This window comes from Aphelocoma coerulescens, chromosome 27 (genome assembly GCF_041296385.1).
Source record: "Aphelocoma coerulescens isolate FSJ_1873_10779 chromosome 27, UR_Acoe_1.0, whole genome shotgun sequence".
Lineage (NCBI taxonomy): Eukaryota > Metazoa > Chordata > Aves > Passeriformes > Corvidae > Aphelocoma > Aphelocoma coerulescens.
In genome coordinates, this window is record NC_091040.1 from 4,260,726 (window position 1) to 4,283,984 (window position 23,259).

At 43.9% G+C, this 23,259-nt stretch overlaps 1 protein-coding gene and 2 long non-coding RNA genes across 4 annotated transcripts in view; all 3 read right to left on the minus strand.

Moving 5' to 3' along the window:
- Nucleotides 1–23,259, minus strand: part of LOC138099168 (M1-specific T cell receptor alpha chain-like) — a 149,602-nt gene that overhangs the window by 28,875 nt on the left and 97,468 nt on the right. The gene's annotated exons all lie outside the window — the stretch shown is intronic.
- Nucleotides 1,568–9,405, minus strand: LOC138099174 (uncharacterized). The gene is made up of 4 exons (XR_011146684.1): nucleotides 8,149–9,405; nucleotides 7,306–7,388; nucleotides 6,547–6,648; nucleotides 1,568–1,977 (listed from the first exon to the last, which is right to left on the minus strand). It is a non-coding gene; the product is annotated as an uncharacterized lncRNA (long non-coding RNA).
- Nucleotides 13,623–19,111, minus strand: LOC138099173 (uncharacterized). Of its 2 annotated transcripts, XR_011146682.1 has the most exons (4): nucleotides 18,636–19,111; nucleotides 15,141–15,314; nucleotides 14,338–14,454; nucleotides 13,623–14,254 (listed from the first exon to the last, which is right to left on the minus strand). It is a non-coding gene; the product is annotated as an uncharacterized lncRNA (long non-coding RNA). The 2 variants fall into 2 exon arrangements; XR_011146683.1 differs by lacking the exons at nucleotides 15,141–15,314; nucleotides 18,636–19,111 and adding an exon at nucleotides 14,796–15,129.

The following is a 23,259-nucleotide window of genomic DNA, read 5'->3' on the forward strand; positions in this document are numbered from 1 at the left end:
AGATGGCCTGATTGCAACCCCATGCAGTTCTCCTGCCTGCATCCAATCAGGGCACAAATCACTCACTGCATCCTGAATAAGATCCAGATCAAACCAAGCCTGTAGCTGAATTAACACATTGTGTTGCTCACTCAGGTGAGCCTTGGGTTTCCTCCTGTCATTTTCTCCCTACAACTTTGCATTACCAGCACTCCCCCCTCCTCCAGTACTTCCTGACACTTGGAAAAGAGAAATGCTTGTCACAGAATTCAGCAGAACCACAGATTCTCACCTGTGAATCTAAGGCAAAATCTGACAGAAACCCCATGCTGATCATAAGTCAGGAATCAGGACTTACTAAGATATTTAGCCTGACCTGTACATAACACAGGCAGGAGAAGTGAGTGTAAGACTGCTGCAGTGTTTGAGATTGTCACAACTGAAGAAGAACTACGCTCTGTGGATCTGCATGATGGGCCAATAATTTGAGCTGAGTACATTTGCAAAATATCTGGCAGAGTAGGAAGGTAAACAGGGAAGAAGAGCTGCTTCCTTAACCAGACTGCACTTACTTGTCACAACTGTCTGTGCTCCCTGTCCAAATATCTGCTTTCTTCCTCCTACAGTTGCACTGCTTGAGAGTTCTCTACAAAAATAATCTCTGAAGTTTGAACTTTATAATTTCTCAGCTAAAAGCATGCTGGTGAGTCACAGGACCTGCCTATAAAGAAAAAGTCGTCCCTTTAACAGTTCAAAATGGGAAAAACCCCAGAACCAACCGGCCAGATATACATAAATATTTTACAGGAAATGCTGTCTGGACTGCTTTTCTTCCTTTCTTCCTCAGGAATTTTATTTAAATTTTGACTGCAAATTGGAGATTTTCCTATGAACAAAGGTTTGTTCTGATTTTTTTCTACAAGGTGAAAAGAAAGTTCATTTTACTTAACTGTTTTCTGTTTCTTAGGTATATCTGCCTCACAAGTGCCCATTTTATCCAGGATATTCAACAGACAATGAAGTCATTCAACCTGGTAGAACGAGATGACTTTTAAGTAGCTCGAATATCTAAGCCTCAGAGGGAGGTCCATTAGACTTCCAATTGCTTCTTGATTGTTGAACTTGCCCAAACAATGCAGCAGTTTCGAACTAGCACAGCCAAGAGCTGTAAATGGGCAGGAAAGGAGTAGCTACTTGTGTCATAGCCCCTGGAAAAGTCTGTGGGCTTTGTCAGACATTAGCCTGGAGGTGAAAATCTGGCGCTGGAGATTTGAGTACAAACTGCTTTATAAAAAGCACCTCACTGAAATTGCAAGGGCAGGACAGAATTTAACAGACCCTTGCAGTTATCCTGTCTGTTTATACTGCTGCGACGCTCTAGGAGGAATCCGAATTAAACATTCCACCTGAATCTTCGGCAGAAGATCCCTAGGACCAGAGCACAAGAGCATTTCTGCCTCCAGCTCTGCTGAGCACTCAGGAGTCGCACGGAACGGGCTCTCGCTGGCTCTGGGATGTGCCAAAACACTATTTTTGAGTGAAAACAAATGCTGAAACACCGCTTTTCCTGGAAGACTTACTTGGAAGCACAAAGAGTCGAGTTCCTCCACCAACAATCAATTTCCTGCTCCCATCAGACACACGGTGACAAGGCACTTTATAGAAACCACTGCAGGATGAGATGCTGCTGAATGACAGAGTTAACTCTCTCCCAAACCTGCGGGAGCCCCTGTGAAGCAAATGTTTCGCTGTGCTGGTGATGGTCTCCACAGAAATTTATTTCTGTTGCTTAAGATTTTGCTAAACTAAATCTTATCATAAATGGCAGTATTTAATACTTCTCTGTCCACATCACTACATATTTTGGGTCTGTAAAAGCAAACAAGGTTTCTATTTCACTTTTTTCCTCCCATTTAAGGTATTTCAGATGAAGCATGAGTATTAAAAGACAGTATTTAGTATCACGACTTTTCTCTGCAGCCTGTGTCAATATATCGACTATAAAAGAGAGAAAAAGATTTGTCTGAATCATTCCATGCCACTTGTAACACAGTACATTTGAGAAGGGTTGAGAAAGGTTAAGAAAAATCAATAATGAAAAGGGTTTCAGTCTTATGGATGCTCAGCAGAACAGAGACAAGATTTCCTAAACCTTCAAACAAATTAAATGCTTAGAAAAAAAAGAACACAGAAGTGTAATTATTAAATTATCCCTCTTCACTTACCTGGTTTTACAATAATTCTTGTTCCTTGTCCAAAAGTTAATTTCCCTGTGTTTCCTGCATTCGCACAACCAGAAAGTGCTTTGCAAAAACCATTCAAAGAAATATATTTGCCTTTTTAACTCCTCCTTTCCTGAAGAGAAGACAACTAAGCAAAATTGGGAGTAGTAAATGATAATACCCATAGTTTATTATGGAATGAGACTCATGGCTTAACTAAAGACATTCCCATCAACCTGTTACACCTATTGGGATGTATCCCTTCCTTTTCTTTCTCCTTTAAACTGGAAACTGATTTTTTTCACCAAGGAGTAATTATCACTCCATCTTAACTGTATGTCTACTTTCAGCAATAAAAACATGCACAAGGCAATCCTTCACTAGGAAAGAAACCCCACCTATCAATAGATTTCTGGGATCAGGGGCAGGTAAGGACATGCATCATTTCTTCCCAGCCTTTGCTATCCCACTGATTTTAAAACCTACGTTATAAATAAATTAAACATTAAATTCTTTGGCATATTGAAATGTAAGTGTTCACACATCATCCCCCACCTCAATTATGGAAACTTAGATAAAGGAATTTCCCCATCCATGGGGAAGTAGGGCTGGACATCTTTGCCCAGAGCTACCTGCATGCAATCCTCAGAACCACAGGCACTTGCTTCCTAAAGCCTCTCACGATTCTTTCTGGCTTTACTTTTCTGTACATTCCTCATCCACATTTAAGCTCTTGATTTTCACCTCCAAAGTTACACCTTGGCAGACCTTTACCATAGAAACTTCTGATCCATGACAGATTTTCTCTCTACTTATTAAAAAAGGAGTAATTACTAAATGCTTTTTCAATTTCTAAAAGTAAAACTTGTAAAAACCTTAATTTGAAGAGAAACTGACACTCTGAATTACATGTTCAGGGAAATGAGGTATCACGAGAGACCAGAAACTTGTCCTACACATGTGAGCTGTCTAAACTTACTACAGTCCTAGTGGTCCCTATAACCAGTAGGAAAACATGGACATTTTTCAAGTACAGTTCTCATCTTGGGGATATTAACTCTGAAAAAAAAACCCACCTCAAAAAGCACTGAAGAAGATGGAAGCAAAATCCCCTTGGGTTGGCAGATTTGAGCTCAAATGTTTTGCATGAAAGAAAGTAAACTGGACTCACAAGTCCAACAATTTCAAGATGAATATTCACTTATTCTATATCTGAAAGGTGACACATCCACTAACTCTTGGTAGTTGGAAAGATTGTAATTTAGGGGAAAAATTATCTTAAACCCCTGATTCACAGATATAAAACACAGCTTGGGTTGAAATGGACCTTAAAGGTCCTCTCACTCCAACCCCTCTGCCATGGGCAGGGGTCACTCACTAGATCAGGTTGCTCAGGGCCCCACATCCAACCTGGTCTTGAACAATTCCAGGGATGGGCCAAAGCTCAGCTCAGCGTTAGAAAGCTCAGATTTTGATACGCTTATTTCTGGCACTTACTTGGATAAACAGAGAGCTTTGTCCCTTCTCCAAAAGTCAGCTTGTTGTAGCTACCTCCGGAGTTTCACTGTGACAAAGAGCTTTACCAAAACTTCTGGCAGTAGCTTTTGAGTAAAAGGAGATTTTAAGCTTTGATGTGTGTTCAAAGATCTCTCAGGGCATTTCTTCTGAAGCTTCCTAGGTCAAAACTGAGCAACCTGATCTAGAGAAGGTGACCTGGTCTAGAGAACGGGGCTGGAATTAGGTGATCTTTAAGGTCCCTTCCAACCCAAACCATTCTATGATTAAAATGCTTGAAAAAATTCTCATGGCAGTTCTGTACAGTGACCCCCAGAGCTGTGGGACCCTATTTCAGCAGCCCAGCTCACATCTATCACAGAGCAGATTGTGGTCCATCCTCCTGTAATAGCAGCAACTGTAGAAAGCAGAATAATTAACTGGGAGCAGGAAGATGAACAAGAAAAAGCAAGACAGGAGTGAAATTTTCCTGCAGCACTTTGTCCATCCACCTCAGTTAGTGCTTATCTTATCCCAAATTACACCAGCCTGCAACATCAGGCATCTCACATCAAAACTGTATAAACTCCTCACCCAAGTGTCCCCCATGCCCTGAACAGCACCAAAATGATGATGAACCTTTAAGGATTTATTCCTCTCTAAGATATGAATTTGCCTTTGTTCTCACATTTCCACTTTTGGGGAAAAAAACCCCAAACCCAAACAATGAAACAACAGCTAAATCCCAAAACCAAACCAAACTAAACAACAACAAAACCACAAACACTTCTATAATCTTCTTGTATAACTAAAATTATAGACGGACAATCCACAGGGCAACTCAGTCCCACTTTCTGCCTCTATTTTTATTCCAACAGATGCATAGAGATTTCTAGAAACTGGCATTGCAGCCCCCAAATTCAGTGTTTTCTCTTTCTGGCCTGCACGAGACCAGCTGCACCTCAGTAACTCTGATAACTTACATGCAAAGAGAAGAGTGGAATATACTCAGCCAATTCTTTTGCCTTCACGTGTTTTTTTCCTTATTCTTCTTCCATTATACTCACTTGGATTTACCTTCAGAGGAGGTGAAGCTTGTGCCAAAGCTGAGTGCATTGCCATTTCCAGCATTCCCACTTCCAACATTCCCACTGCTGTGGAAGTTACCACAAGACCACCTCAAAATCCCACTCTGAACTCTGGTTTAAAAACCTGTGGAAGCCATCCAGTTCCAGGAGCCTTTTACTGTTGCTTTGTAGCTACTCTGGAATGATCAGGATCTTTACTGTTCTTCAGAATTCCTTGGATTTATTATTAAGCTCTTCCTTGACCAAAAATTATTTTCTCAAAACTGGTGTATCACAACTGTAAGAAACGTCACAAAAATCTAAGAAACTTTACAAAAACCTGAACTTGAAACTTGCTGAGTTCTCACAACTAAAACATGGACAATCACTTGTTTCAGCCTGGTGTAAAACCCCCTGTTCTTTAAGGCACTTCTGAGTATTCATTCCAAGATCTCCAAGGAGAGCAGCTGTTTGAGAAAACCACATGCTTCTTCTCCAACCACTTTCCTTCTCAGAATTCTCCATGAGACTTTCACTATAAAACTACAAAAGCACATGTTTTTCACCTGACAGGGCTGTAGGGGCTGCTCTAATGCTGCTGAGAGATAAACCACTAACCTGTGCTAAAAGCAGTGTAAATTGGTCTCTTTGGCTTCAGGGACACTGGATTATTGCTGAGGATTTACTGAGGACAAGAACTGATTTGCTCCTGTCTGTCTAGCTCAGATGTAAAGCAAGAGATTTCATGGAGATGTTTCCCCATTTGGGCTTGGTCTGTGTATTCCTCATATTTAAGGAGAAATAACCTTTTAGACAAAAAAAACCCAAATCCCAAAACAGGGTAAAACAAGCTCAGAAGTTCTTATGCTGAGTGGATTTTAGTGTGAGATATAAACCCTTGAGAAAAGCAAGCTGCTCTTTGCCACGTGTTTTCAGTACCATAGAAAGGTTTGTTAAAAAAAGAAAAGAAGCAAAGCAAAGCAGACTGATGCATGTCATTCATTTTTCATCTCATGCACCGCTTCTAGATTTTTTTCAAATTGCTGATGTACACAAAAAAAAAAAGCATCATAGAATTTTAATCCCAATTTTCTTTTCTCAAATGTAACTTCAAACCCTTTCACACAGGACAAACCATTCTGCATGGCGCCTCTGTCCCTGAACAGGCTGTAGCTTCCCAACCCTTCCTCATGTAACACTGGACTGGCAAGCACAACCAGTTTGTCCAGTCAGAAACAGGCCTGAATTTGCAGAATGACATTAAACTGAAAACACATGATTCAGTAGCAAGGATCTCAGTTGATACCAGCCTTCAAAAGCTAAATGAACTTGAATTAAAATAAAATGTAAATAATTAAAGGCAAAAGACATTTAAAATTAATAAGAAATTTAAGTAATACAAAAATGAAGTAATTATAATTAAATTAAATTGGCCATCTCTGTGTATTAAGTTCATTTAAATGCACACAGAATAATACGATATAATTTGCTCATATCCATCCATTTGCAGTGTTTCTTTCCACTCTTTCTTACTCAGCTGCAATTTTTGTTCTGAATGGCATCTCTGGGGAGATGCCTCAGTGCTGTATTAGACTAAAGCTTTGAAAGCAATTGCTGTAAGCAGAATCTTACTGACTTTATTTTCCTTTCACTTCCCCTGCTGGAGTGGGCAGGGAAGTGATTTGTGCTTCTGTCATTTATTTCACATTTTGGAATTGTAAATGGGAGTAAGGCCCTTGGAAATATCATCCCCACATTCCCCCAGCCAAAGAGGAGCAGCTCACCTGAAAACACTGTCAGCTGAACTCCAGACAGAAACTGGAGCTTCTCAATGAACAAGCCCACAGCAGCTCAGCCCTTTACAAAAACACCACCTCCGTCCTCTCCTGAAATTCAAGATGTTTCCATGGCACATTATCATTTTTAACTATTCCTTATCACACAGAAGTATTGATAATGTTTATTTTAAAGCGATTTGATAATTATAGGCAGGGATTAAATATTTAAAGCCGTGAAAGATCCATTAAAATATCAGCACCTCTAAAACCAGCCACACCTTTCTCAGTGTGGTAACTGTGCTAACTGACATGATTGTGATGAAACCAATAATTCTGTACTGGTTTCTGAAATAACTGAATACATGCAGACTTTCCTTGGAGCAAAAAGAACATTTATTCAAAACTTTTACTTTTCCCAGGAATGCAATCTCTCTTTCTGTGCCCCACTCTATACAGAAGAAAAACATTCTGAATGGATATTCAGGATCAGATTAAAAAACCAAACTGGGCATCCCTTCCAGAATAGCTCAGCCCACCACTTCCACTGCAGTCAAGCAGTCTCAAGCACATTTACTTGCAGAAAATAAGAAAAAGGAAAAAATCAGAACCAGCAGCTGACGATATTTCCTTCTTGGCTGGCAAGAACAGCCAGAATTTTGTCTTTACTCAGGGTTATCATGACTAAATTGAAGTGTTTGTGGTTCCTGCACAGCAGTAACTCCCAGTGTCAGTGTAACAGCACTTCACAAAATAATCCCTTCTTACCATGTCCAGAGGAGTTTTTCTCTGTAGGTCAGCCACAGCAGAACTGGCATTTGGAATTTTCCTGAATGCCATTCCCAAAATTACTGTACAGCATAGCGAGGAAGGAAGGAAGTAAAGGAGGGGAGGGAGGAATGATAATTGTTCAAATTATAAATTGATTGGAAACCTTTGTACCTGCCCATACAGAAGTGATTTCTATACAAATTCATTACCTTTCCAAGCTAACTGTACTGTATGTGCAATCCCTACCAATATTTTCAACTAAAAGCTAGCTGAGAGGAGGGAGGAACAACTGCTGGAAAGCAGCAGATCACATCACTGAACAGTTTTAAACATCTCACCCGGATTTCCAAATACACAAACTTGTTCAACAAATGGAAGCTCTCCCACTGATGGTACTATAGCATATAAAATTGGAAAATTTTATATATTTCTATAAAATAGAACAATTTTCATTAATTCAAATTAATTTAAAAACAAAACCAGGCCGATTCTTTGTATTTAAGTAATTCCATCCTTTTCCAAGTCCCTGCTGCATTTTGGTACAGAACAAGATTTAAGGACTTTAATTTCTTTCTCCAATTTCGCAGAGTGAATTACCCACCAAAGGATAAGGCATTTTCCCAGAGTCCCACAGCAAGTGACCATGTCTAAGGCTGGTCCTTTGAGACCCACCCTCCCCCTGTTTCCTGTTCCATCCACCCCTTACAGGTGTTCAAAGCACACCCTCGGTATTGTGATGCCTGAAGGAGACAACTCCAAAGCACAGCCCCCCGAATTCCCAGCTGGATTAAATTAAAGAAGTATTATATCCACAGGTTTGTGCCATGCAAACAGACTCACCTGTTGGCAGAAAGAGCCAGGTCCACAGGCAGAACCTGATGTGAGAAACCCCAGTGAGAAACCCCTCAGCAGACTCTACACGGTTCCAAGGACTGGAGCTGTTGAGGGCACCTCAGCTGCAGCCTTCCTGCAGGAAACAACTTCCTCACAGCATGCTTACCCCGGGGCACCAGGCACTCTGGCACTTGCATTTGTTCATTTTCTTATCAGCCTCTTCATCGCCTGCAGCCAGAAAGCTTGGGCTGCATTCCTTGCTGGTTCAGACTTGCTCCTTGCTCAGCCAGACATCCACACCTTTGGAAGACCTGACTTAGGCACAACAGCTTTTTGGAGCACAAATGAACCTCTTAATCCCATCAAGACGTCTTTCCTCCAGCCCAGGACATTTTGACCACCAAGTTTCTTGAATAATTTACAGTTTAAAACTTCTTTAGAAATCCTAAGGATTTTGAAAGCAGTGCTGCAAGTGCTTCCCATATTCTACTCCATTCCTGCTGTTACAAATCACTTCCAGCTGTAACCCTGCTGTAGTTTGCACCTTCCAATGAAGCTTCTCTGAATCTCCCTTCAGTTTTTCAGCTCTTTCAGCTTCCTGGCCCTGGACTTTCTAAAGCCTCTGTATCACTTAGCAAGAGTTTCCAACTGCACCTGCTGGCACGGCCAGAATGCAAATGAAGAGCAAAGAAGTTTAATTTGTGGCATGTGCAGACACAACACTTCTTGTGGGGTTTGGGTGGTTTCTTTGGTTGGTTGGGGTTTTTTTTGTTTTTTTCTCCTGTTTGAGCTATTTGCTGGATTTCATGAAGGTGAAAATGTTGTGAGAACAATAAACGCTTTGGCCAGAAGGTAGCAGGAGAGATCAGAGAAAGAAGTTCAGTTCACACCAATAGATCTCATTTTATCAGGAACCCTTTAGTATTTGGGGGAAACAGAACACACAGGTTAGAATATGCCCAGCAGATGCAGGAATATGATTATTACATTGTATTTTAATGCTGTATAAGACAGCAGAAGGATTCAGTGGTACAAAAAGCTATTTAATATTGCACATTCTCATGGAGTTTGATACTATTTAAATTAAAACCGAGAAAATAATACATTTATCATCTTATCAAAAGGTTATGTGACCAGAGAGTGAAGCAGTCTGTTTTACCCTCTCAACTGTGAAGTTGAAATTGAAAATAATATTATGACGAAATCTGATTTAAAATAAAGGAAACCAAGGAATTTTCTTAACCTCATCCCATGTATTTTAATTACTTCATGCAAATTAAAACTCACAGAAGTTTTGAGGTTTGCTTTGAGTATCCTTTTAAATACATGCCTACTCTTCTTCCCAAACACAAGCCTTGCACCCGGGGATGCAGCAGCTGCAGTGATGGGCACAAGCAGAGCTCGGACACCCAGCCCTGCCTTACTTCAGGAAGAAAGGAGCAGCATCAGCCACAGCCCATCCAGACCCATCTGAACTGCAACTGGCTGCAACCTTCCCTGAGCTCCTTTGGCAGGTAAATAAACCCCAGGTCAGGTTGCTGTGCTGTGCCCAGAGGCAGCCAAGGGCCTGCGGGTGAGGAATTCTGGCCCTAGAACACTGTGGGACACCACAAGGGAAAAGCCCCAAGGATTTCTGTGAGGGCAAGGCTGAGCCTTTGATATGTGGGGGTTCAGGGGGCTGAGGTGCAAAGGGGTCAGGTAATGCAGAGATGTTGATATTGTCCTGAACTTCTCCTTCTGTCACATTCTTGCTGGCTCTGGGAAAGCCCCTCCACTGAAGGGATGAGTCTGGGAGTCTGGTCTGGTGCTGCCAGAGCTGTGAAGCTTTACCATCCTTTGTGTCTTGGGCACAGAAACCTTTCAGATATTGAACCTTGCTTGGGTCATTCCCATACATTTCTGCAGAAGCAAGAAAGGTGTGGACTGGAAGCATAAACACTCCTCTCCCTGGATGTAAATAAAAACGTGAGAGAAAATGCAAAATATTCTCCCTGCTATTCAGATTTCCTTGTTCCTCATGATGCTTTCCCATGTAACCTCTTAGAAAGAGATTTATTCTTTCAGGATGCTTTTAATGTTCTCTGCCACAGGAGAGAGCTCTCTCCATTTTGACTTGCTCAGCGGGACAGATGTTCCATACCACACTCTATGTGTGAGACCAACCAAGGGGGAGGAAAAATAAATATAATGTGCAGGAGGTGAAGATGTTCCTAAAATTAGTTTATAAGTTTTAATGCAGTTCACTTTGTGGGTGGTCTTGTCACAGAAACTCTGGAAAAAAACAAAAACTCTCCAACAGCAATTTTTAGTGTTAGAGAATCAAGGCATTACTTTATTCTGGCCAGGATGTTGTTCTGGCCAGGATGTGCAACAGAAATCATTTCATCCACACATAGCCCGGGTGTGCAGAGAAAATCCTTCCATCACACAAGGTTTTCACTGATTTTTCATGTACTTATATGCGGATACAAAAATGCTGCTAGCAAGGATTTTCTTGCTATTTTCTAAGCCCGTGAGAGACTTTTCTCTCTCACAGAAGAGGTAGCAGAATTCTGTAAACAACCAAACACCTGCAACCTTGAAAAGTCTTGTTTATGGTCTAGTAGAAAAATATTTTGACAATGGATGTTTTAGGATTTTAGCCAATCACCCCCAAGGGGTGGCTGGCCCTTTGTCCAATTAGACTATGAAGAAAAAAGTCTATAAAAGAGTTTGTAAAATAATTAAATAAATCAAACTTGCAGCACAATTCCTGCCTGCTGGATCTTCTCTCCTCCTCCTCCCTATGGCTGCGGGACACAGTGATATACCCTAGGGCATTTTAATACTTATACAGTCAAAACCCAGAGAAATTCATTGGTTCGATGTTCATCGGTCCCAAGTTACACAGTTCTTAGTATTTGGTTTCCTATTGATCCCTTCACCTTCAATGTTAATTAGTTAATTCTTCATTCTCTTATCTTCCCTTGTTGCAATATTATTAAAGGATCAGGGGCATGGATCATTGATAGAATTATGGGATCAATAAAAGAACTGTAGCAAGAGCCTGCAAGCAAAAGGCCTGTGTGAGAAAAACCCTCCATGAGAAAATTCTTGTGTGAGAAAAGGCCTGGGAAACAAAGAGGGAGTTTTGAAATGGTGCAGCTGTGCAGATAAGGTGTGCTAACCGGGAGAGAAGGGAGGTGAACTCTGAATTCTTTTAATCACAACATAACTGTAGAAGCTTGCCAATGTAAGTCCAATTATGTAGAAGCAGAATTGCACTTTGATAAGTTTTAAGCCACTTAAGAGTTAACAAGCTGGTATAGTATATAAGTGCCTCTGGATTGCTAATAAATGGAGCTTGCTCTTACCAACCACATTGGTTTTGGACTGCAATTTCTCCCCCGGCCGGAGCCGCCAGGCCTTTTACTTTCCAACATTCCCTTATTGATCTTCTCCCAGACCAGGTGTCTCTGACTATGCCAGGGGTGATGTTTGGAGGTGATGCTCTTTAATTGTCATTTATGCCTTGTGCATCCCCTGGCAGCTCCCAGTCTGCTGATATGTGAAGCTCATCAGGCCTCCCCTGGTGAAACAGTCCCCTGAAAAGAAACTTCAATTCCCTTCCCTCAGGAAAAGCAAACAAAACCCATGACTAAAGTTACATAAAAAATTTTAAACTTGGTATCATTTCCAGCAACTCTGCAGCTTTACTGCATGGATGGAACAGACACAGGAACATCGAACTGGAATTCATTTAGAAGGATTGATGCTGAGACTGGGGGCAGGAAAGGGGTAGAGCTGTAAAAGGACCCATTGAGTCATGAGGTGCAGAAAAGACACCCCTGCTTTCTCAACTCCTTCTCAGAGGAGGTGCAGATGGATCCAATCTCAATCCCAGACTTCATCAACACTTTATGACTGAGGGATTATAGCAGCACTTAATCATGGGCCTTTCCCTCCTGTCCATCTGATTCCACTGGTTTTTGTCTAAGGGACTGTTCTCAAAATAGGAATCTGCCTGAGAGACTGGGAGAAGGTGTGGCAAGAAAATGTGTCACAGGAAAATCAGGGTAAAAATGCTGATGCACAGCTCCCCCTGATTTACATTAGGGTGGTAGAATGCACTTATTGAGCGTTTTAATGTTTCTGGGTTTGCCATGCAAATTGCATGTAGCTTCTGCAAGGGCTGAGGGTCTTCTCTGGGTGTCTGCAGGGCCTGAGGGTGTGACCTGAGCAAGCCCAATGCAGCACACCTTGCTCTGTCCTCTGCAGAGGCTCTCTTGAAGCCAGCAGGAGCTGAGCCAGGGGGAGAAAAGCCTTAATTCTCCTTCAGGATGTGGTTAACTTGTTTTGTCAAAAGCAGGGGAGGCTTGATCTTGCCTGGTGTAACTGAGTCAGAAATGGTGACCACAGCGTCCTGCCTGTTGCTTGTGAGAGGGGGGTGAGCTGGGGAAGGTGTGTGCTGGGCTCCATTAGGTAAGAACCAAGTTGCTGTGGAAACTATCACTCCATCAAACCGCCCGACATGATTTCCTGGTGGCCCCTTCCTCCTTCCTACCCCTGAGTGCAAAACAACTGCAGGGTTTCTTCTCTGCTCAGATGAGCACTTTCCTCCCTCAGGCCTTCAGCGAGGTCTCTCCTCACTGAAGCTCTTGAATGTGCCAGAGACACTTCCCTGCATGTTATAAACATATAATATTGACTTCTCGCAAAGTATAAAGGTAGATATTATATAATGTTAGAAATGCTTTTTTTGCTGTGTGGATGTAGTTTTCTCTCTTTTTAGCAAGAATGTTAGCAAGTGTGAGCAAGTAAAATAACCTCCAAACGAACAGAGGATGAGGCCCGAGAAGCTGCTAATCAACACTTTGTCCAGGGAACAAAAGGGCCCAAAGGCTGCTCCACCCGGAGAATCGGCGGCCAGGAGAGTCCAAGAGCCGTTATCACCACTCTGCCCGGGGGGCAAAGAGGCCCAAAGCTGCAATCAGCCCTGACTGTCTGGAGAATTAAGAGATCCACCCTACCATCGACTCTTACCTAGCGGGCCCAACCCCAAGAATCAAAAGAAATAAAACCGCAAGACAGAAGACTACGCATGCTCTAAAAAGGCGGAACCAAGGAGTGGCCATGCAGAACAGCTCCGGGAAAAGTTTTAATATGAATAAAGAACAGACAGTAAAAATGGTATAAAAAGGACTATCCCTGAGTGCATCAGGTGTGCTCTTGGCAGAGCGCCAAGGCACCCGGCCGTTACCCCTTTGCTTTATTTGATGTGTCTCTTATTGTCTTTATATTAAACCCTTTAAATTCTCACAGGAGAGTGAACCTCGTTTTTCACATGCACAAAGTCTGGAAAAGACAAATTCAGCCAACAGGAAATCTACATTATCAAAGCTGTGTTTCCAATCCCACTGGGTATTAGGACAGTTGGATTCCAGCAATCTCCAGGCCAGCTTTGGAAGAAAAAGCACAGAAAACCCACAGCATTTTGGCCTCATAAAACTTTATTTTCATCACTACTATAGGAACCTAAAATGCACGAGATACATTTGGCAGAAGAAATGTGTCTTAATAAATAAATGTTTCTCTGGTTAAACATTATCTGGTTGAATTGAATCACTTCAGATCCTACACAGCTCTTCTCATCTGCAATACACAAAAGCTATCTGAAATGCAATGCTAGAAATGGCAACTGCTGGGGGTGAATTCCCTCAGCAGTAATACTCCAGGTCTCCAGGCAGTAACACAACATGCCTGGGAAAGGTGCTTCTAAAAGGCCATTTATCTAGGGTGAGCCCTGGAGTTTTCAGAGCTGGTGAAGCAGGCAGGACACTTGTATGCAGATGCCAGAAGAGTGGGGAGATCGACTTAGCAGGAGCATGAGGATAAATCCACTCTCCTCCATTCTCAGGGAAGAGGAAACAGCAGAAGCACTTAAAGCTCTTCAGTGTAAATCACCTGGCCAGGCAGGAGTGAACAGTATCCAGTGTCTGCAGGGGAAGGCGCTGCCTTGTGTCCTGGGTGGTCACTGTCAGCAGCTCTGCCACTGCTTGTTCAACCCCTCGTGCTGCTGGTTGATGTTCTTTCCTGCTCTTCCTCGGGTTCCTCTTGCCTTCATTCCCCATGTCTGGAAGAGCAGAGGGGGATTTGAACTCCATTTGATGAAATTGGGCCTATGAACCACAGTTGGACAGCTGGGTGCTCCCTTACCTCAGAAAAGAAACAGCTTGATACTCAGGAGGGTATTGAAGGCGATGCTCTTTGCCAGCAGGACTCTCAGGCCCAACACAGCCATGGACAGCATGTTCACTCTCTGCCCTTCAGGATCTGCTCAGAGACCAGAAAAGAGGGGAGAGATCATGCTCTACGTTTGGATGGCGTGCTCGTGGCAGAAAGTGGAAAAAATCCCAGGTGGTGGTTTTGGGGAAAGGAAGAGCAGGAAAGGAACAGACGATGGAGAACATGGCAACAGCAGGGGAGCCCAGGGTCTGTCTCTGTTGCTTTTGGCTTCCTGGGGCTTGTGTGTTAGTGCAGGAGCAACCTTGGAACAGCAGCTTGTGTCTGGTGAATATGTTGTGTTCTGACTCCTCTGCCCTGGAGAAAATACATTTCCATGCCTTTATCCCCCAAACAGCAACGTAACTTCACAACCTGTTTGGGTAACTCACCTCGTGCTGAGGGCTCTGTGCTGTTACAAACCCTGTAACTGGCCCCTGGTTCTTCAGCCTCTGGTACTTCAAGAGGCTCTTCAGCCTCCTCTTCTGTAGTATCATAAGGAAATTCACATTTTAAACAAATAGATTGTGTCTTCCCTCTTCCTCACAAAGTTATTAAACAGTTGAAATAATTTCTTTCAGATGCTTTGAAACATCTTTCATCTCTCCCTGCTGAAGAACCCAATGTCTTTCTCATTTCTGCTGACTGCCCTGGGCAATGCTGACAAGCAGGAGAACACCAAGCCCCACAGGCCACTGTCCCTAGAAATAAGTGACAGCTGTGCCACCAAACCATACCTGGCAGTATTGTTATCATGCTGCTGTCGAACTTGTCCGTGCAGGGCATCTGTGTTATCAAAGAGGATCTGTTCTGTTCATATATGTCCTCCAAGTTCTTTGTAAGGAAAATTGTTGGCAGAGGTGTTGTTTTCCCAATGCTGCCATCTTCCGATTTAGTTGTTTTCTCCACCTCTGGAACAGAAGTTTTTGGACCATATGTAAAAAACCCATGGTTTGGGCATGACTGCAGATTTTACTGCAGGCCTGCCCAAGTGCTGAGTGAGTGAAAATTCACATATACTCCAGCTGTGACTAATCTGTAACATTCTCATTTACTGTCTTTTATGTCATTATTCCTTGCCATAAGACGTACAAGTAATGAAATAAGATTGCTTAAAGTTGCAGCAGCTGTCTTACAAGGAAACGGTGTCAAAAGAATTTAGCAGCCAACAAATCATTGTGGTACCATGGTTTCTTTTATAAAGAAATGATCTTTGCCTCTAGGTCAAGTCATACATGGAAAATCAAGGGTTATCTCAAAAACCAATGTCAGGACTTAACTGAGATTACAATTTGAATTAGAGTAAAACCATGGAACTGAAAGGAATCCTCCAGCATCCTTCCTTGCCAGAAAGGGGTCAGCTTATGAAAGGCTGCCCGACATATCCACAAAGATTTATGTTGGAAGCCGTGCGGGACGAGGAGCCTGGATCCCCGGCAGGGGGAGCGAGAAACAGAAATCCAAACCAATATGGTTGATAAATTAACTCGGTTTTATTAGCAGTCCAAAGGCACTTATATAGTATAACAGCTTGTTAGCTCCTAAGTGGCTTAAAGCTTATCAAGACACATTTCTATTTCTACATAATTGGACTACATTGGCAGTTTTCCACAGTCTTGTTATGATCAGAAGAATTTTGTGCTTGCCTCCTGGATCACTCCCGGATATCACACCTGCAAGTTCTTTACTCCCTGAACTTTCTTAGGCCGAAACTGTTTACTTTCACACAGGGACTTTCCCACGGAAAATGTCCTTCACACAAACAAGCCCAAAAACCTCCAGCCCAATAGCTTGCACAGTTCTTTTACTGATCCCAATAATTCTATTCCCCAACAGATTTACGTGTCTGCTTTGACAGGAGCTTTCTGAGGGGTCTCTTGGTAAAGGGAAGGCCATTAGGCTTTCTTGTTGCCTGGGGCCTTTCCTTGCAGGCAAGTCAAGAGATCCCTCAGCTCGAACATTTTGTTCATCACAGGGTACTGATCGAAGTTTGATCAAGGGGCTCTGATTTTCCACCCTTTCCCCATCAGCCCTATGCCACCTCTGAGGAACTGAGGTCAAAGCCAAACCGTGCTCTGCCAGAACTTCCTGGGTCAGCTCTCCTGATCCAACAGGCAGAACTACACACTTGTGCACACCTACAGCAACCAGACACCCAACAGAAATCAAACTTTTCCTTCCCAGGTGTTGTGCCGTGGTTTGCCAGAGCCTGTCAGCCCTGTGCATTCTGTGTTCTCTGAGAAGACCTTGAAAGGCTTTTCATGTGGTCTCCTCTCCAGGCTTTCCAAACAGCCAGAATACAAACAAGCTGCTTCTCTGCAAGAACTCCCTGGGCAAGATCTCCAGCAAGAAATAATGTACACAGTGCAATTGTAGTTCTCAGAGCAGAAGATTTGTTTTGTCTGCCTAACCCCAGAGGCCTCACCTGAGTCCCATGAGTTTACGTTACCTGACAATACCATGTCAGGTAACAAAGCCATGAATTCCTACCACTGCTTGGCTGTGGAAGGGATTTGTGGTTTATGTTCTGGCATTTTATAAGGAAAAAGTTGTACTGCTCGTTCACTTCAGTCTTATAAAGTCTCTGGAAGAAACCTATATTCCACAAAGAAATGGGGCTCAGCATTCTTAATGAATGTTTAATCTGGAATAATCCAACCCGAACCAAAAGAAAAGCCTTCTCTGTCCTTAACTGACCCCTCAGGATGATATGCCTGGAGTATCCCACAGTGACACTAATGGCTGTTATTTTATGTCATTTTGACTTGGGGAAATTCTCAGAATGACTAAACCCAACATTAATAATAATAATAATAATAATAATAATAATAATAATAATAATAATAATAATAATAATAACAAGAATGACAACAACAATAATATAGTATATAATATATAATACATAACAAAGATGAAATATAATAATGTATATCTTCATGTGTATATCTTAAAATGCATAATAGTATCTCCCAAAAGAATTCAAAACCAAAAGGGGGAGATTGCTCAGATCCTGGAAATTTTTGGCTTCAACTTACTAAGTATTTCAGCAGTCTCAAGAGGGACTTTGATACTTAAGGTTCAATATCTTTTACTGTCAAACAGAATCCCAGAGTCTCTGTGCAGCTCTGAAAATATCCTGTCTTTAGCTAGAAGAAGAAAATCATTGAAGGATGGAAGGAAGAGATGGAAGGAAGAGATCTTTCTTCAGAATGATATCTTTGCATTTCTTTGTCCCTATGGAATTGGAAGTGTACCGAGATTGTTCCCATGCAACATATCCTACAGACATGGACAGATCTTAGGCAGCACCCAAGGGAGTCCCATGCCCTTCTGGAAGGAGAGCAGGAGGTTTTAGGGATGTAAAATAACATGGGACATTCTTGCCGCACTTTCAAGACATGCAGACCTCTGAAAGCACTGCAACAATTCCTAAGGGATGCCCCTGGATCTTTAGGATAACACAGATCAACATTACAAACTTCTCTGCCACCCCAATATTCACATTCCCATAGAAAAGCTTGGGGTGACATCCACCTTTTTGTACAGCAGGGAATTCCAAATAAAGATAGGAATAACTAAGGCTTCCTATAATCCCTGCTCCCCACATTGGTCTTTGCAGAGCCCACACAACTTGGGAGCCAAGGGTCTTCCATTCCAGGAGCTCTTGGATATCAGGCAAGAGGTTTAAATTCTTGTGAGAATTTAAGCCCAAGGCTATTTAATCTCCTTCCTTCCTCACTGTCCCCTTGGCAGTGGAATCACTTACCTGGGGACACTGTTGAGTGTAGTGCCGGTGTCAAAAGTTCTCAAACCAGAGGCAGGTACAGACCTGTCTCAAAACTCCTCACCCCTGGGAGCTCTTCACTGAGCTCTGCATTCCTGCCCCAAGTGAGTCAGTGGAAGTCCACTGGACAACTGGACACTTCACAGTAAATTTGGGCCAGCGGGCTGCCCAAACTGGGAATAAGTTATCACATGCCAAGTAGGGCCCTGCTGGTGTTTGGGGATCATGGAATAAAGGTGCTGTGCAGAGTCAGCCCAGTGGTTCCTGGGAAACCTTCCCCAGCAGATGCAAGCCGAGCATTTGGTTTGAAAGCCTGGCTGCAGAGCGAGTGCACTCAAGGGATTATTGCAGCTGAAAATTCTTACAGTGAACGCAAACCTTTACATTCCTTTGTCTGCCCCCACCTTAATTTTAAATGAAGTTTTAGAAATAAAGAAATGGCACTTACTTGGTTCAACTGTGAGAGTCGTCCCCGGTCCAGTTGCTGCTCACACTGCTAAGACTTATTCCAATAACTCCTTCTTTCCTCAGGTGTTCAAAAGTGTTGTAAAACAGGAGATGAAAAGCCAGATATTAGTCCTAATTATCCATGGGTGCATGTCCATGAGGGGATCCAGAGGTACATTTACTTCCAAAACTGGAAAGGGAAAATAGTTAATTGAATAGTTCCATGATTTCAAATCACTTGATTGAGTACAGAAGTTCCAAGTTCTCCCTTTCTTCCATCGTTTAGAACCCCCACGAGCTCTTTATCTTTCCAGGGTAAAAGGAAATATAGAAAGAATGTTCTATTTGTCTCTTTAAGCATTACAGCCACCCATCTTCTTTCTTTCCCAAAATATCTCACTTTTTTTCCTTCTTTGGGCTTTTGTGCAGGTCCCTATGCTGTTTATATCACTGTGTATACTCCCGATACCCAAAAACACTGTGATCTATTTCATAGCAAAAACTGTCTCTGTTCCACTACACAGAATTTTGGACTATACAGGCAGTCACATGACTCCTTCAGTGGTTTAAGACCCAACGTACCACATGAAGAAACACCATATGGCTTTCAAGGAAGGATCTAAAATAATATCCAAAAGGTTGAGATGTAAATGAGAACTTGGGGATGACATGACAGCTCTGCAAAGTCTGAGGGACTTAAGCTGGATAGAAAGCAGGAAAATAATCAGTACTTTTGGTGCTATTTCAAAGCATTTCTGAAAATTCTTCTGCTTTGCTGGAAGCTGTCCTCTTTTTCTCCTTTGTTTCAATGCTCAGAAGCTGGAGGAATGTGCCCTCTGGGCTCTTGGAATTGGCATCTGGGGGTCCTTTGGTACCTTAGAAAGTCTTTATGCTGTTTTAGGTAAGAGGAGAAGGTGGGCAAAATGATTGTTCTTTGTTATGCAGAGGTGCTGTACCCTTGGGAGTAAGGATCAAAGAGTAAAGGAGGTGCTGCACATTGACCAAATCCTTCATGATATTCAAGTTCTGTATCAGAACCCCTTGATGGCCAGAGACAGACTCAGCTTCCGAGACTCTGCAGCTTCAAGAGCCCAGCCCTGCCTTTTGTAACAAAGGAAGGGCTCGCTGAGTCTGTGCCCATCAGGATGGGAAATGGAGGTTCTCATGATGACAAAGGCTGGGAGCTTCTGGCACCAAGGTGAAGGCTCTTGCTTCACATGAAGATTTGCAGCTACAGAGTAGACTCAGAGCTGTCCTATCAAATGAGGAATTGGGAGCTCTGTCAAATGAGGTGTCTGAGCCCATCACCCCTAAGCCACAGAGAAGAACCTGAAAAAGTGGTGAGTGATAGCAATGGAAGGCTCTGTGCTGCTGGACCAGCCGTCACCTTGCCATGGACTTGAACTGGGGCCACTTTCAAAAGACTTGCAGAACTTATTGCAACTGCACTCCATTACCCCTACTTCTCTTCCTAGTGGTACTAATGGTAGGGCAACGGGAGACCTGGGAAGCAGCAGGATGGCTCTGGGAGCGATGCCTTAAAGACCTAGAAATAAAACAACACGCTTTTGAGACAGTATTAGTATAGGAAGTAATATAAAGGCTGGTCTTTACTGGAGGCCTCCAAAGGGCAGACATGGAAAAATGCCCACGCCTCAAAGATTTAGTACAGTTTTATAAGTTTAGCAAATTAGCATAATTGAAAAGGTCCCCAGTTAGAAGCACAAGTGTTGAAGTAATTGGTTCCCTTTTTGGTTCCACCTCTTCTGTAGCCCCCCTTTAGATAGGAGCTAAACTTTGTTTATGAAAATGTGTCTGGGGAGGGTATTTCATCCTTGTCTCCCAGGAAGAACCAAGATAGGATAGGAGCCTTGGACCTCCAGGGTTTGGAGCCTCCGGAATGTGTTTTGTCTTTCTGCCTGTGAGGGTAGGGAAAAGGTAGGGAAAAATACTGGGGGTAGCTAGGAACTCTATACAGCAATAGTCTATAGAGCTATAAATATATATGAAGGATATATAAAAGCAAAAAGCATTCTGACATCAGAGTGGTTGGAGGAATGGGCTAAAAGCAGAAGTGAGAACTGTAATCAAGTGAGAAAGCAGTGGGAAATGGGGGTAGGAAATGTGATGAATGGTATGAACAAGGCAGGCTTAATAATAAAAAACCCCAAATAATTTGTATATAATGATGTTGGGGTTTTAGTTTAGTCCTAGTTTTTTTCCTGTTAAAGGAATTTTTTCCCATATGAATGTTGCTAGGGGACAAATGGCCATACTTAAGAGAAGACAAAAGACCTGGCTACTCTTTTGTTTTCACTTGGGTGTGGGGTCAGTTCGCTCTCCATGTTCTCGGGGAGAGGAGCCTGGTTCTTTTCGGCCGTTTTTTTCTTTCCGCGGACAAAGATCCCAGGACCCCCAGCCCACCTTCCCTGTCCTGCTGGAGGCCGGGCTGTGGCTGCCCTGCCCCACCGCTGCTTCGAGCCTTCGCTGCGTTGTAGCTGTGCTCGCCCTGCCTGCCTGGACCTCCGGGGGGTTCCCCGCTTGGATACATCACGTCTGCCACCCGGGATCTGTGCTCACCCCTGCCGCTTCAGCTTGCCGCTCCAGCCTGCTATTCCAGCCTGCCGCTCCAGCCTGCTGTTCCCGAGGCTCCAGCCAGACCCTGGGCCAGCCGTCTGGGGTTTGTGAAGCCTTTGTTCCATCCCTTCCCGGGATCCCAGGGCACCAGAGCAGCCGCGTGCTCCCCGAGCTCGCTCCGGAGCGCCCCCTGCAGCCGCGGGGGAACCATCGCACCTGCCCTGCTCACCGGGAGCCGCCAGCGCCCCTGCCGGCTGCGAGCGGAACTGCACCCGAGGGGAAAGGGCCTGACAGCCGAGAAGGCTGGGACTGGGTTTGTGTTTGCTGTTACTGCCATAGTTGTTGTTGTCTCTGCTTGACTGGTTATCTATCTATCTATCTATCTATCTATCTATATATATATATTAAAAAACTGTTATTCCTATTTCCCACATCTTTGCCTAAAGGCCCTTGATTTCAAAATTATAGTAACTCGGAGGAAAAGGGGTTATATCTGCCACTTCAAGGGAGGCTTCTGCCTTCCTTAGCAGACACCTGTCTTTCAAAACCGAGACAAATGACAAGAAACCAAAGGGCTGAAAGGGGTGCACTTTGAGAGTGTGCACATACACTAGGAATATCTATGGGGGAAAAGAAAACAGTCTCACCTTCTGGGAAATCACCGTGGCTGGGGGTCTCTTTACAGCACCTGTGCAGAAACACATGGAGTATGGGGAGCAAACACGAGACTTTAGAGCTCCAGCAGTAGGTGCAGGGCTATGGCCTCATGGACAGCAGAGAGAAGTGGTGGGACAGCTCACGTGAGCCAGGAAGGGAAATGAGAGGTGCAGTGCAGGTCAGGGGACATGGCCTGGGCTCCTCTCCAAGACAGGACCCTGGCTTGGGTTGGGTTGGGTTGGAGGGGTCCATAAAGATCATCTACTTCCAATCCCTCTGGCATGGGCAGGGACACCTTCCACTATCTCAGGTTGCTCCAAGGACAGTCCAGCTTGGCCTTGGACACTTCCAGGGAATGGGGATGCTCTGGGCAACCTGTGCCAGGGCATCACCAGCCTCACAGCCAAGAATTCCTTCCCAATATCCCATCTCACCCTGCCCTCTGCCAGTGGGAAGCCATTCTGCCATGTCCTGTCACTCCAGGCCCTTTTCCACAAGCCCCCTCCAGCTCTCTTGGAGCCCCTTAGGTGCTGGAAGGGGCTCTAAGGTCTCCCCAGAGCCTTCTCCTCTCCAGGCTGAACACCCCCAGCTCTCTCAGCCTTTGAGCTCTAACTCTGTGGGCTGGATGCAGAGCTGTGGGATCATGGAGAGGTGGTGGGAGAGCTTCCAGGAGTGTTGTAGTGACTGAAGCCAGCCTCCAGGAAACGCAGGCTGGGAAGGCAAGGAGTGGGCATTGCCCTTGCTCTGAGAGAACAGCTGGAATTTGTGCTTTGGGATGTGCAATGAGCCAGCTGACAGCGGATGATGGGTCAGGATTAGAGGCCACAGCAGCAGGGGGACACTGTGGTGGGCGGCTACTGCACATCACCGGATGGGAAAGAAATAGGTGAGGCCTTCTTGGGACAAATGGGACATTGCTGGGCTCCGGTCCTCATGGGGTGCTTGAAGAGTGTCAAGTGTCTGTTGGCAGGACAGCACAGCTGAGCACACACAGTCAGGGAGTTTCTGGAGTGTACTGGTGCAAGCTTGCTGACACAGGTGCCTGGGGAGCTGGACCTCCACTGGCCAGTGAGGAAGAATTGGTGGTGCATGTGAGGTGCTCGGGGCAGCCTTGGCTGCAGTGACCATGCACCCTTTGAGCTCAGGATCCAGGGAGAAGAGAGCAATGCAAAAAGCAGGCCTGGAGCCCTGGGCTTCAGGAGAGCAGAATCTGGGCTCTTCAGGGATCTTCTGGGAGGAATCCCAAGGGTTATGGTCCTGGACACAGGACGGGTCTAGGAGAACTGCTCATTTTCAGAGATTAGCTCCTTGAACCTCTTGAATGGTTCCTCTTGACAAAGCAGTAAGTCAAGCATTGTGTCAGAAGGCCAAAAGGATGAACAAAGGGCTCC